The sequence below is a fragment of the Atta colombica genome, unplaced genomic scaffold (assembly GCF_001594045.1).
Source record: "Atta colombica isolate Treedump-2 unplaced genomic scaffold, Acol1.0 scaffold175, whole genome shotgun sequence".
Taxonomy (NCBI): Eukaryota; Metazoa; Arthropoda; class Insecta; order Hymenoptera; family Formicidae; genus Atta; species Atta colombica.
In genome coordinates, this window is record NW_017259266.1 from 641,774 (window position 1) to 654,106 (window position 12,333).

The following is a 12,333-nucleotide window of genomic DNA, read 5'->3' on the forward strand; positions in this document are numbered from 1 at the left end:
TTTCTTCGCTTTCTCTCCCTCCCTCCCCCCGTGTATCCTCCTCTCCCTGTCCTCCGCGAGCGACACGTTTAAATATCCGTCTGCGTTTCAAGTGGGCGAACGCGTGCTCCGTTTTCCGTTCAAAGGGGGAGGGGGTAGCCTCGTGTATCGCGTGTACCACGAGACTGTTTCGGAGAGTAAATGACTCCTACTCCCTCCTCTCCCTGTGTGTTATACGTTTATGCGTATGTGCGGGCACACAAGTCGGTACTCGGAGATATACGAATACAGGCACGAACGGAGAGCGAGGACGATGTCACACAACGTGCGTATGGTTGGTATACGTAACACGGAAGACGAACACGTCTCGCTCGAACGTCCGGGTCGGACTGAGCAGTGGGGCGTTCGACAGGCCCGCGTAGTCGCTCGAGGTACCGTCTCCCCCCACCCGGAGGAGCCACGCTTCGGCTTTCCCACCCTTGTCGCGCGACCTACTCCCTCTCCTCTCCTTACGGCGCCGTTCGTTCTTCTACCCTATCGCGTCCAGTGCCGTATTCCGGGATCTTCGGATCCCATCAATTAATCTCTTCACACACAATCATTCATACACACACACACACACACATTCTCTCAAATTGTAATTTATATATAAAATAATGTATTAATAGTATCAGCTGACAGCAGTCTGATTAAAAATTCGAACCTTGCTTGAGACAATATTTTAATAAAATTATTCGCAGATTTAAAATTTCTAATATATAATTATTAATATTCTTATAAAAATGCTTATTAGCATCAAAAATTATTAAATTGCTTGTCAATTTAATAAATGATATTGTACTACTCTGATATTCTGTTCATGATTGTATTTCAACACTGAAAATAATTTTGGTGCACAGTTTGCAGAATCAAATATGTATATAATTTTGCACAGAAATATTTAAGCACTGAGATCCACTTTGATACCGAATATACCAAATATAGCTCGTATTTAATTAGACTAATTAAAAATAATTTATAGAGGAGACTGAGGTTGATGTCATATGGAATCAAAAAGTTGATAATTTTAATCAATATATGACACAGTATTCTCTCCTTTATTTATTTATGATGCATATATCATTTAGTTAAGCATTGTTGTAACATAGTTTGTAAATTTTTTTTAGTAAAAATGGCCATATAAAATAAATTGAGTAAAATAAGTTGGGATTAGATGACAATCAATTTAATCTCTTAAATCGACACGTTTTCAGAGAATATATTTACAATATATTTCATGTAGATATTTTTCTCCATTTTTCGTATAGAAACTGTAGTACGAAAACAAATTATATATTTCGTAATTAAAATAACTATTTTTATTTGTATCAATATTATAATTACATTATTTCTTTATAATTTACTATCTACTAATTTACTATCATTTCCTGAAATATAGAACATTAAAATAAAAATTATATTATTTGTATGTTTTATTCACAAAAAAATGTTACTGCCAAGTCTAGAATGTATGATAATCAATTCTGAGTCTAAGGCTAATTATCACATTATTGTATCTTTATTATTTAAAATAAAATAACTTATTTGTATGATATATGATGTATTCAAGAATAATACTTTTTAATATCTAAGGGATGTAGATATATTATAACGTATATAATATTTTAAAATCTTACATCCTTTCTTTTTAATTCAGTATTCAAAAATTCTGACAATCGGCCCCGATTCTCTCCTATTCGATGTAACAATTTTAATGAAACAATTAATAATATTTTATTACAATAAAGCATGTCATATTTGTTTCATTAATACTGTCAAAATATCGAAACAAATACGCAATGGTCTCGTTTTAATAAAATGTTATTTGTTTCATTAATATTGTCATTAAATTAATAATTATTTTCAATTAAACTGCTGCTGACTAATACTGTAGATATCGTTTTTTTTTTCTATGCAAATATCAAACGAAAAAAGAAAGAACCGATAATGATAAATTTTTTTAATAATCCATACATTATGGAAAATATGTACAATCTTGCCATAGAAAATAATATTTTAAATGTCAATCTCGATATTACATCAATAGGATATTGATCTTATCAAAACATGTTTAAAAACATTTTACATATTAAACAAAGTAAAGAACGCTTATTAATCGCAAAGAAATAATATAACCTATACGGACCAAATATGAACAAATTTAGGTGTTAATATATTTAAAATAGCATTTAATAATTTAATGAGATCGTATACATATTATATTATTAAATGCTATTTTAAATATATTAACACCTGCTCATATTTGGTCGGTTTAGTCTATATTATCCTATATATTTATACAATATTATGTTCGAATTTTTAACACAACTTATTATTAATTAAATAAAATGAGAAATTTAAATAATTTAAAATTTAGGGATAACTTTTTGATGGTGTATTCAAAAACTTTTATGATTGATTTAGAAAGTGAAAAACAAAAGAAAGAAAAATGTAACTTGTCGTACATAATTTGTATGTATGATATAAACATTTATAAATAGAGATCTTCACGATAAAAATTCCATTTTTTGGAAATATTCTTAATAATTTTCTTCGAAATTTAGAAAAAAATAAATTAAATTAATATATTATAATATTAGCTCCTTTTTAAAGAAAAATATAACGCAAAACGGTCAACAAACATTAAATGGTAAATATTATTTCCTATTTAATCGCTATTTCTATAAATAGGAGATTCTATCATGCGTTTGTTATGTTTATGAAATCGGCGGAAATAGATAAATAATATTGTTAATCGATAAATGCGCGATAAAAGCTGTTGCGTAAGCATGAGAGTACTTGCGCATACATTTACGCATTACATTACTATCTCTATTTACCATGTTAAATTACCTCTCATGAAAGTTTATTCATCCGCGGGATGAAAATTTTAATAAATGGTTTTTAACATTTTTATTTAATTATTTAATAATTAATTTTTCATTTTTGCTAATCGCTAAATTGCTTCAGAAATATATTTCTAAAAGTTAAATGTTACGAAAAAAATTACATGAAAAAATAATTTTGTAATTTCCAACAAGATTTTTCAATATTACTGCACATATCTGATACAAATATCAAGAAATATTTATTTATTCATTTGATATAAACATCATATGATCACGCTATGAATTACGTAATTATGGATGTTAATTTCTTATTTGTAAATTTCTTATTGAGTAATCGCTCAACCAAGAAATAATTTTAAGAACCGTTATTTGAAAAATAATCAGTTAACAGATTATTTTCATCAATTCTAAAAGAGCACTAATATTTAAGTTCCCAATCAACTGTTTATAATAATTATTTAATTGTTCGCAATTTAACGTACTCGCTGCATTGTTCAGAAATAAACACTCTAATCAATATGTAATATATTTACTTTTAAAAGCTTGGTAGATTTAAATTAATATTAACCACAAAGGCAATAATTATTAAACGCTTAACTATATTATTCCGAATTGATACATTCTTCTGTATCTAACTGGTCCAATAATAATCAAGGATCTAAAAGAATATTCCAATCACAAACGATAAATTTTCAACAGTTGCAAAATTGCTATTTTTTTTTAATAGTCGATATTTCAAGATATAATTATTATATAAGAGAAACAACCGTAATTAATTGAACAATAATCAATTAAATTGTTTTCTAATAATATTGTGATAAATTGTAGTACCCACTTAACCGAATAATTTTTTAAATAACAGATTATTTTAAAGTAACGCAGTTACTGTTATAACCGTTTAGTAAAAACCGTTTAGTTGTTTAACTACCATGACATATAACTACAAAGCATTTTTTACGATAAAAAACTTATAAAGAATTTATAAAAATATATTCATTATAAAAAAGATATTTATTTATTATAAAAAAGATACTTTTTTTAATAATTTATTACAGAATTTAAATTATTTTTTATAATGTTATTTTAATGTTATTTTAATGTTATTATAAAATTTTGAATTTCTTGTAACATAACATCGTTTTGTATCAGTGTACTTAGTTTTCTTAATTCGCGATTTTTGTAACTCTGAGGTCAAATTTAAGTTTTGTAAGATGCAGAAAGGTATCCATTAAAAAAAATTTATATTCTTTTGTAGTACATTTAAAAGAATATATTTTAAAAAATATATTTAAAAAAAACAAAAATTTTTTTTAATGTTATTTTTTTTATATATTTTTTTAAATGTGTTACAAAAGAATATGGATTTTTTTTAATGAATACCATTCTACATTTTACAAAACTAAATTTGACTTCAGAACTACAAAAATCACGAGTTAAGAAAATTAGATACATTGATACAAAACGATGATTATGTTACAAGAGGCTTAAAATTTTCGGCACATTGTATAAATAAGGTTTTAAATGTCAGATATAAATGTGTTATACGTTATTACGTTCGCTTTTGATTTTTCCCGATGCTCATCTCACGGGAAAAAGAATGGGATGACTATCAACGTCCGATATGAAAAAGATATTGAGATAACTTGAAAACATCCCTTTCCCTGGCGCTCGAAAACGCTTACCCTCTCACTCCGCAAAACTGCAGTCCATTCTCGGCATACCTGATCGCACCGGGCAATCTCTGGCTTTTTCGGGCCAGGTATGCTTTGCCACGATTTCGTAAAGGCCTTCGAAGGGCATGTCTCGAATGCTGTCGACCGCATCCTTGAACAGCAACAAGAAAGACTAAAAATCATCCGTCTGTTGCTAACATCTATCCTTGGTATTTTGTAAGAAAATTCTTAGAATCAAATTGCACTGTTGCAACAAGCAACGAAAGATATCGAGGAATGTGTACAGAATATTTTACAAGTTGCGTTTTCCAGTGAGTCTGTTTGCTCTCGCACAGCAAATGCGTATTAATAATATTAATATGATTTCAATATTATATAACTGTGCTTATTTAATAATTATACATCAGTATGTATTTAATAATTATCTACCAGTTATAATCGAATTCTTCTTTAATTTTAAGTTCCAATTTTTATAAATAATATAATTCATATAATATTTCTTCGTCTCTTGTTCATAATGAAGCCATTAAGTAATTGTATTATATGTAGATTAAAAAATTACGTTATCATTTACGTTATCAGTATAATGATATAAAACATACATAGTCTTACCTACTGACATTTAAAAGCTTATTTAAGTTTATTATGAATATTATTAAAAAGCTTATCTAAATATTTCAGAAATCGTAGTCACTTAACATAAATCTTTTCTAAAGCAGTCCTTACTTATAAAAGAGAAGAAACTTCTCTTTTATATTCTTTCGCTTCGCATTGCTAATATATGAGACTTAAATCGATTCTGATGATTATCTGTCTTGAACAAGTTCAATCCGTAAACAACTAAGACTGTCAACGACAGGCTAGACATTTCGTTTCAGCGCAAAGTGCTAATTTAGTTTATGGTTCAACGACATTTGTCAGAAACCGAACAACTGTTCTGTCGATGCGGAAGTGGCGCACGAAGGTCTTTCCGCATCATTCGCCAAGATTGAAAACATGGAATTACTTGTTGGTAGATGGCGAGAAAGAAAGAGAGAGAAAGGGCAAGAGACCGTGCTTTCTTGCTAAGTGGGTGGTGGGCGCTAAAAAATGGTAATCCGATCGTTTCTACGGCGCACCGTCGAAGCTTTACCGCGGATACGCGAAAGCTCACCCTAAACCGGAGGTTTCCCCTCTTTTTCTCTACAAGTCGACCCTCGTCCTTCATATTCTTCCAGATCCTTTTATCAGTTTTCCCCAAGAATACGAAAAGGGACGAGAGCCCTCCGCCGAATAGTAAAATATTTCACGTTAAACCCGAGACCCCCTTCTCCAAAAAAAAACTCAAGCGCATATCTTATATCACGGAAGCACTCAACGAGGAATTTAATTCAATCGCTTACTTCCGAATGCCGATGCGAGAAGCCTTAAACACAAATTACATATTTTGGCATCATTTTTAATTCCGTGACTGTGCTTATTCTTGAAACATCACTTTCTTATGCGATACATCTCTTTAAATTACGTTCCATGATCTCATAACGAAACGCTGCAAAAGTTAAAATAAAATGAAAACAATATCGCCTTCCTCAATTTAATTCAAATGCAGAAAGAATATATTGAATACGTAAGATAAAAAGAGAAACAGATAAGCCTTGTAAAATTATACAAAAATTTCTACATATTCTAAAATCATAAGAAAATTTTGTATAAAGATTATTATTTTGAACAGCACAAATCTTACACAAAATTTGCGATTTTGTCATTCAGAACAATAATAAAAATCTTCTTTAAAAGTGACAAATCACAAATCACAAATTCACAAATCAATGCAACAAATCCTGCAATTTTCAAGCCTTCGCGTTATCGTATTGAGATCTTATTCGTTCAATGCTAAAAGATCGTTTCTTGTTTTTCAACAATGCAATCGATTTTTCGTAACAAAAATCGTAGCAGACGTATACCGATATTCATAATCGATTTTTATAATTTAAGATTGCCTTAAATACAGTCTTAAAACTGTCACGAACTAATCAGAACCATATAAACACCTTAATTAAGACTTAATTATTATTACTTAAGATCTATTATTACTTAAGACAGTAAATAAAAACGGAAAAATTTTTCGAACGCTCATAGCTCCTCTCGGCAGACAATGGCAAACCATGGAGAGTATCTTTGTCAAGAGAACTTCTCTAACAAAAATCGTCATTCGGAATTGACTTTAAACAGTAAGTTTCAATGACAATCAGCGCGCGCACTACAGACATATGAGAACGTTCGACCACGAGCAATAGAACTAAGATGATGATGATGATGATGATGAGTACCACTCCGATTTGTTCATGATATCTTAAGACTGTACTTAACCTTTCGTGAGGTCATCACTTGAGGTCCAGGGAGCCTCAAAAAGGTGTGAAGCCTTTATATTTCTAAAATCTTTTTTTAAAACAGAACTTAAACTGCCATTTATCCAAAGTTTAAAAATACTCTTTTTGTACCTTCAATCGCATATTGTTTCACATCACCTTTGCAATTTTTTTAAATGTGTTAAAATTAAAAACTTTAAAAAGCCATTGCATTTCTATGTTCTACAATGTTTGAAGTATGTTCAGTAATTTTTGTGATTTTAAAAAACAAAAGTTGTAAATACGGCAATCAATTAAAATGTTGGAGTCATTTTCCCCGCTATGTGATCAACATAAAATTCTCAGAAGGTGTGATCACAAGGGGTTAAGATAGTCTGAAATATAAGAATCGACCATGTACCGACCACAGACTCCTCGCGTGGAGGATTCTCGGGCACGTTTGCTCCGTTCTCACCGCAATGGGAGTTACGGATAATAACGGCGGCCTATCCGGTAGCCACCGGAGTCAAACCGCAATCCATCGGCATACGCTGCACGTAGTACGTACCCGTATACGAACGAATGCACATGCAAGTGCGCGTGCGCATGCGGGCGAATCCTTCGCACAGGACGAGCGTGAGTGCGCGCGTTCACCTGCGCACGTATTTCATCTATACGTACTCGAGGGGTGAAAACTGCACGCGATGTTACCGGTACAGGTTCTCCCGAACTCGACTAGACTCGACTCGACGGTTAATGCGTGCCCGAAAACTATCGTGTAAATCCGAAGCAGCGTAAATCAAAAGCGCGCCGAGCAAGAACCGCTCGTATTGCGAGCGGCAAAATCGGTTCTCGCTTTGTGCGAATTTGATTTACACGCTGGTTCATGGGAATGCATTAACCGTGGCGAATCGAGAACTGTCTGCAAGTGCTCGGACGCAAACCCGTACATGCAAAGATCGATGTACAACACAGCCAACGGAAGCGAGATACATGGGCCTAGACAGATCCGATATAAATTTTTACTAAACTATCGCGTCTATGTACAATCAAAAAGATGAAACTTTACGAATTTCGCATTTTAATTACAATTTATTTTTTGATAACTTAACGTCTAATTAATAAAATATTTTATGTTCATCAACTGTCATATTATTTCTGAAATTGTAAGTAATTGTGAATAACTAAATTAATAATATAATAAAGATATATTCTCATCATAAGTTTGTTAACTTTTTATCTCTTTACCATTAATTAATCATATAAGTAATTTTAAAAGCGACGGAAAATAATAATGTTTTAATAACTTTTCAATTCTTGACTTTTTCATTTATTCTATAACTTTATCCATTTAACTGAATTAAAAATGTAGATATTAAGTATTACAAAAATGTAATGTCTCAATTATAGGTATAAGTTGTCAGTTTTTATTCAAATAATAGATACAAATACGTTTATACTGAGATGAAAACGACGATTTATACTGATTAAAGCTATTTAGACATGAGTTATATTACACTCGTCTCGGTAAAAATACATAACTTATGTTCGCGGATTTGCTACCAACGAAAAAGCATCTTAAAGTATTGTATAAGTACACAGCCACAATTTGCGTTTCATGCGTTGTAAATACGCCTTAACATGCCACATAGCGTGAATATGTAAAGGCACTCCCGAACGAAACACGGCCGTGTTAGCTATTTGTCGCATGTGTCGCGTTGCACGCGATATGGTATAAGTCACTGCCTGAATACTGATTTTACCATCGATACGAATCGTAGCTATGTGTCTTAACACGTACAAGTGCACGTGCAATTCCGGAATCGCCTGTCCGAGAAATATACGATGAAATAAAAAAATTCTCCCATAAACAACGCTATCAAAACAGTATTCATACATGTGTCTACTTCATCAATCTAGCAAATTTAATCTCACTGATTCCTCTCGGATTCTTTTATTCAGGATTGTTACAAATTTTTCGTCCTAAAATTCCATAACTTTTCCGTGATTTCCGTGATTATGAAATTTTATCTGACTTTAATAATACTTCGAAAATTTTTATATTTTCGTATATATTTCCTATATATAATTTGGTAACAATAATTTGGTTCAATAATTTATTGAAAGAGCCATTTGGCATATGTAAATTATTATTAATGTTGCTGTCACTATTTTCATTTAATTATTAAGTTAGTATTTCAAAACTATGTAGGTGTAATGCACGCATATCAAACTTCTTTAAAACTAAGAATTTAATTTTCTAGAAAATTTTATCAAATTTCCTGACTTTTTCTCAATTTCCTTAACTGTTCTTAATTTTCCTCATTTCCTTTCTAGTTTTATGGCCCTGTTATTAACAGTTTTCAAGTTATATTTGTACATATTCTATTAATGTATTATTTTTTGAAGCAAAAATTGATATTTGTATCAAATTTTTTACCATTGAATATTATGTCTAATTCTAAATCATAAAGATTAAATAAATTAAAAAATAAATTCAATTGTTTAACTGAATAAAAAAAACTTTAGTATCATCACAAAAACAATGCTGCTACAGCTAAAATAATATTAAAATAATATCGCCTCTCTCTTCCTCCCCCCTCTCTCTCTCACTCTCTCTCTTCCCTAATTTAATTCAAATATATTTAAAAAATATGTAAGAAAAAAAAAGAAAAACAAATAAGTCTTTCAAAATAAAAAAAATTTATTTATGGTACATATATTCTAGAATTAAAAAAGTATTCATCAAAAAAGGGTTAAATACGAAGACTGTCAATATTTCATGCTTTGCATGATTTTTACTATCGTTAGACACAGAAATCATTTTCGCGTCAATAGCACTGAAATCTGACTTATTGGAATGAAATCGACTTGAATCTCTGGTGCAAAATACATAGACAATACGTCATTGTATATACGTGTATATGCAACGCTTGTATCTGCAATACGTATATCATTTGCAATACGTACACATGCGAATCTCCCAATACGATACAGGCGTAAGACGAAATGGACAACATTCCCAACGGGTGCATTGTGGATATATCAATCTGTCCCTATACCTGTACCCGCCACAGGACGGGCAAGAGGATAACACGACCGCAGTAAATTATCGGTAAATAATATCGCTCCCTTCGCCCTTCCCATTGTCCCTGTAATTTAAACGGTATCATCCACTATTTTCGTGGAGTTTCTCGAGTAAATCCGAAGGATGTAATTCGATTCCTCATTGCAAATGTATATATGTGTGTTCCTATTTCTATTATACTTTCTGTTATCCTACTGCGACCAAGGCATATCGATCAGTTCCTATTCTGCGATATGAGCCACTATATTTTCCCTCAATACCACACTTGTTACACTGTACCTATTGATATGACAGCAAATGTTATCTAGCAATTACGCATTCGTACTGTCCAAACTTGAACATTTGCTGATTTACCTTAGTTTTTCTAACCATGAGCAGAATGGACAAAAGCATGAAACAGATCGGTGTATTATTAACGCGTTGCGTATTTTAACGTATATATTTGATGCACATCATGGTATAATCTATTCTTGATGAACTGTATAAAATACTGCATAAAACATCAATCAATCGTATGTCAATCAAATAGACTTGACTATTCTGTAGATGAAATTCTGTTTGTTTACGAGACTAACAAAGTATTCTCGTAAACATGATGTGCTATGAATAGAAAAAAAAATGTATCTAACTAGTTACTCACGTATCCTCCGAAAAATTCGCTTCGAAAAACTGTGTTGCTGAAGAATAAATCGTTTGCTGGACGTTAGTTATATCACATATTCTTTATTTTCAAGATATTATAACAATTATACGTACAGTAATTGCAAAAGCATTTGTATAAAGGAGATTTTTACAAAAAAGCTTTATTCATAGAAAATAAGCATTAATTAACATTTATTAACAACTTTTATAAAATAATATAAAAATATATTAAAAAATATAAAAGAATTTCGCGAAAACAATTTTATGTTCTTATTGTGATCTTATTGTTAGAAGCCTTGAATGTACGAATATTTTTGTGTATTCAAATAATATAGTTTTTCATTTTCGCTTATCTACTATTAAGATAACATATTTTAATTATTACACATTTTTTAGATAAAATTATTTTTGAAAAATGTGCAATCTAATTCTTTCTTTGTTAATAAATTGATAATTAATGGTTTTTTTTAAATAAAATCTTATTGGATATCTCTCTTGTACGAATACTTTTTGCACTTGCACAATATAAAATTGTTTAATATAATATCTATTAAACTGACACAGTCTTAAGTACAATCGAATAAAAGTTGCACAGAAATTTAATGCTTTTCTGTTGCTAATTTGTTGCATTATTTTCAATTTTTTTGCTCCAGCCAATTCCGAAAAAACAATGGCTGTGCTAGCATAAGAATAAGTTAGCATAGCAATTTGTTGCTAATTAATTGCTCTCGATATTGTTACTTCATCCCCAACCCTCGAAAACCACCCCAAGTCATCACACAACTTATAAATTGTTAATTCTCGAAATATCTCGAATGATTACGGTTCTCTGATTTTGTTGCTCGCGATTCCCGACGAATCCGATTTTGTTGCTCCATCCTCAAATCTTGAAAACCACCCCTAGGAACTTAGGGTCAGCACACCTATAAATTATTGGTAATTCTCGAAATATCTCGACTGATTACGGTTTTCTGATTTTGTTGCTCCCGACGAATTAGCACAAAAAGAACATGCCGTATTTTTTATTTATTTTTTTATTTTTTTGAGTGGCTATGCTAACTTTATTCTTATGCTAGCACAGCCATTGTTTCTTCGGAATTGGCTGGAGCAACAAAATTGGGAATAGACCAAAAAATTGTCGCTCGCAATAATTACTATATAAACTATTGCTAGCGATAGACATAAACAATAATGCATAAGAAATGCGTTTTAGAGACTATTAAATGTACATATTCAATAATGCGTTTTAGAGATGATTATATATATAAATTTATATTGTAAGAAATCGATTAGAATAACATTTTCATTCGAACATTGAAAATAACCCAATAGGGATCGAATGTATGTTATATTTAATTATTATTTATGCTCACAGAAATATATACATTTAGAATAAACATCCAGCTTGGCTCATAGCCCTTTTCAATTTAATTTATTATTTATTGTTTTAGTTAAATTAACGAGATATTGAACAGTGGCAACTTATAGAAAGGTAACTTAAAGATAACTTGAACTGAATGTAATGTGATATTAAAATTTAATAGTGTATGCACAGTAAATTCCACAATTCAGAATTAAGTTTATCGTAATCTATCAACTTAACTCCATTTTAAGGCAACGAATGTATATTATATATTGTATTATATATTATATATATACATTTATCAATTAATTTTTATTAAATTGATATATGAATTTAGATATATGTATGATATATTAATAAAATTATTACATAT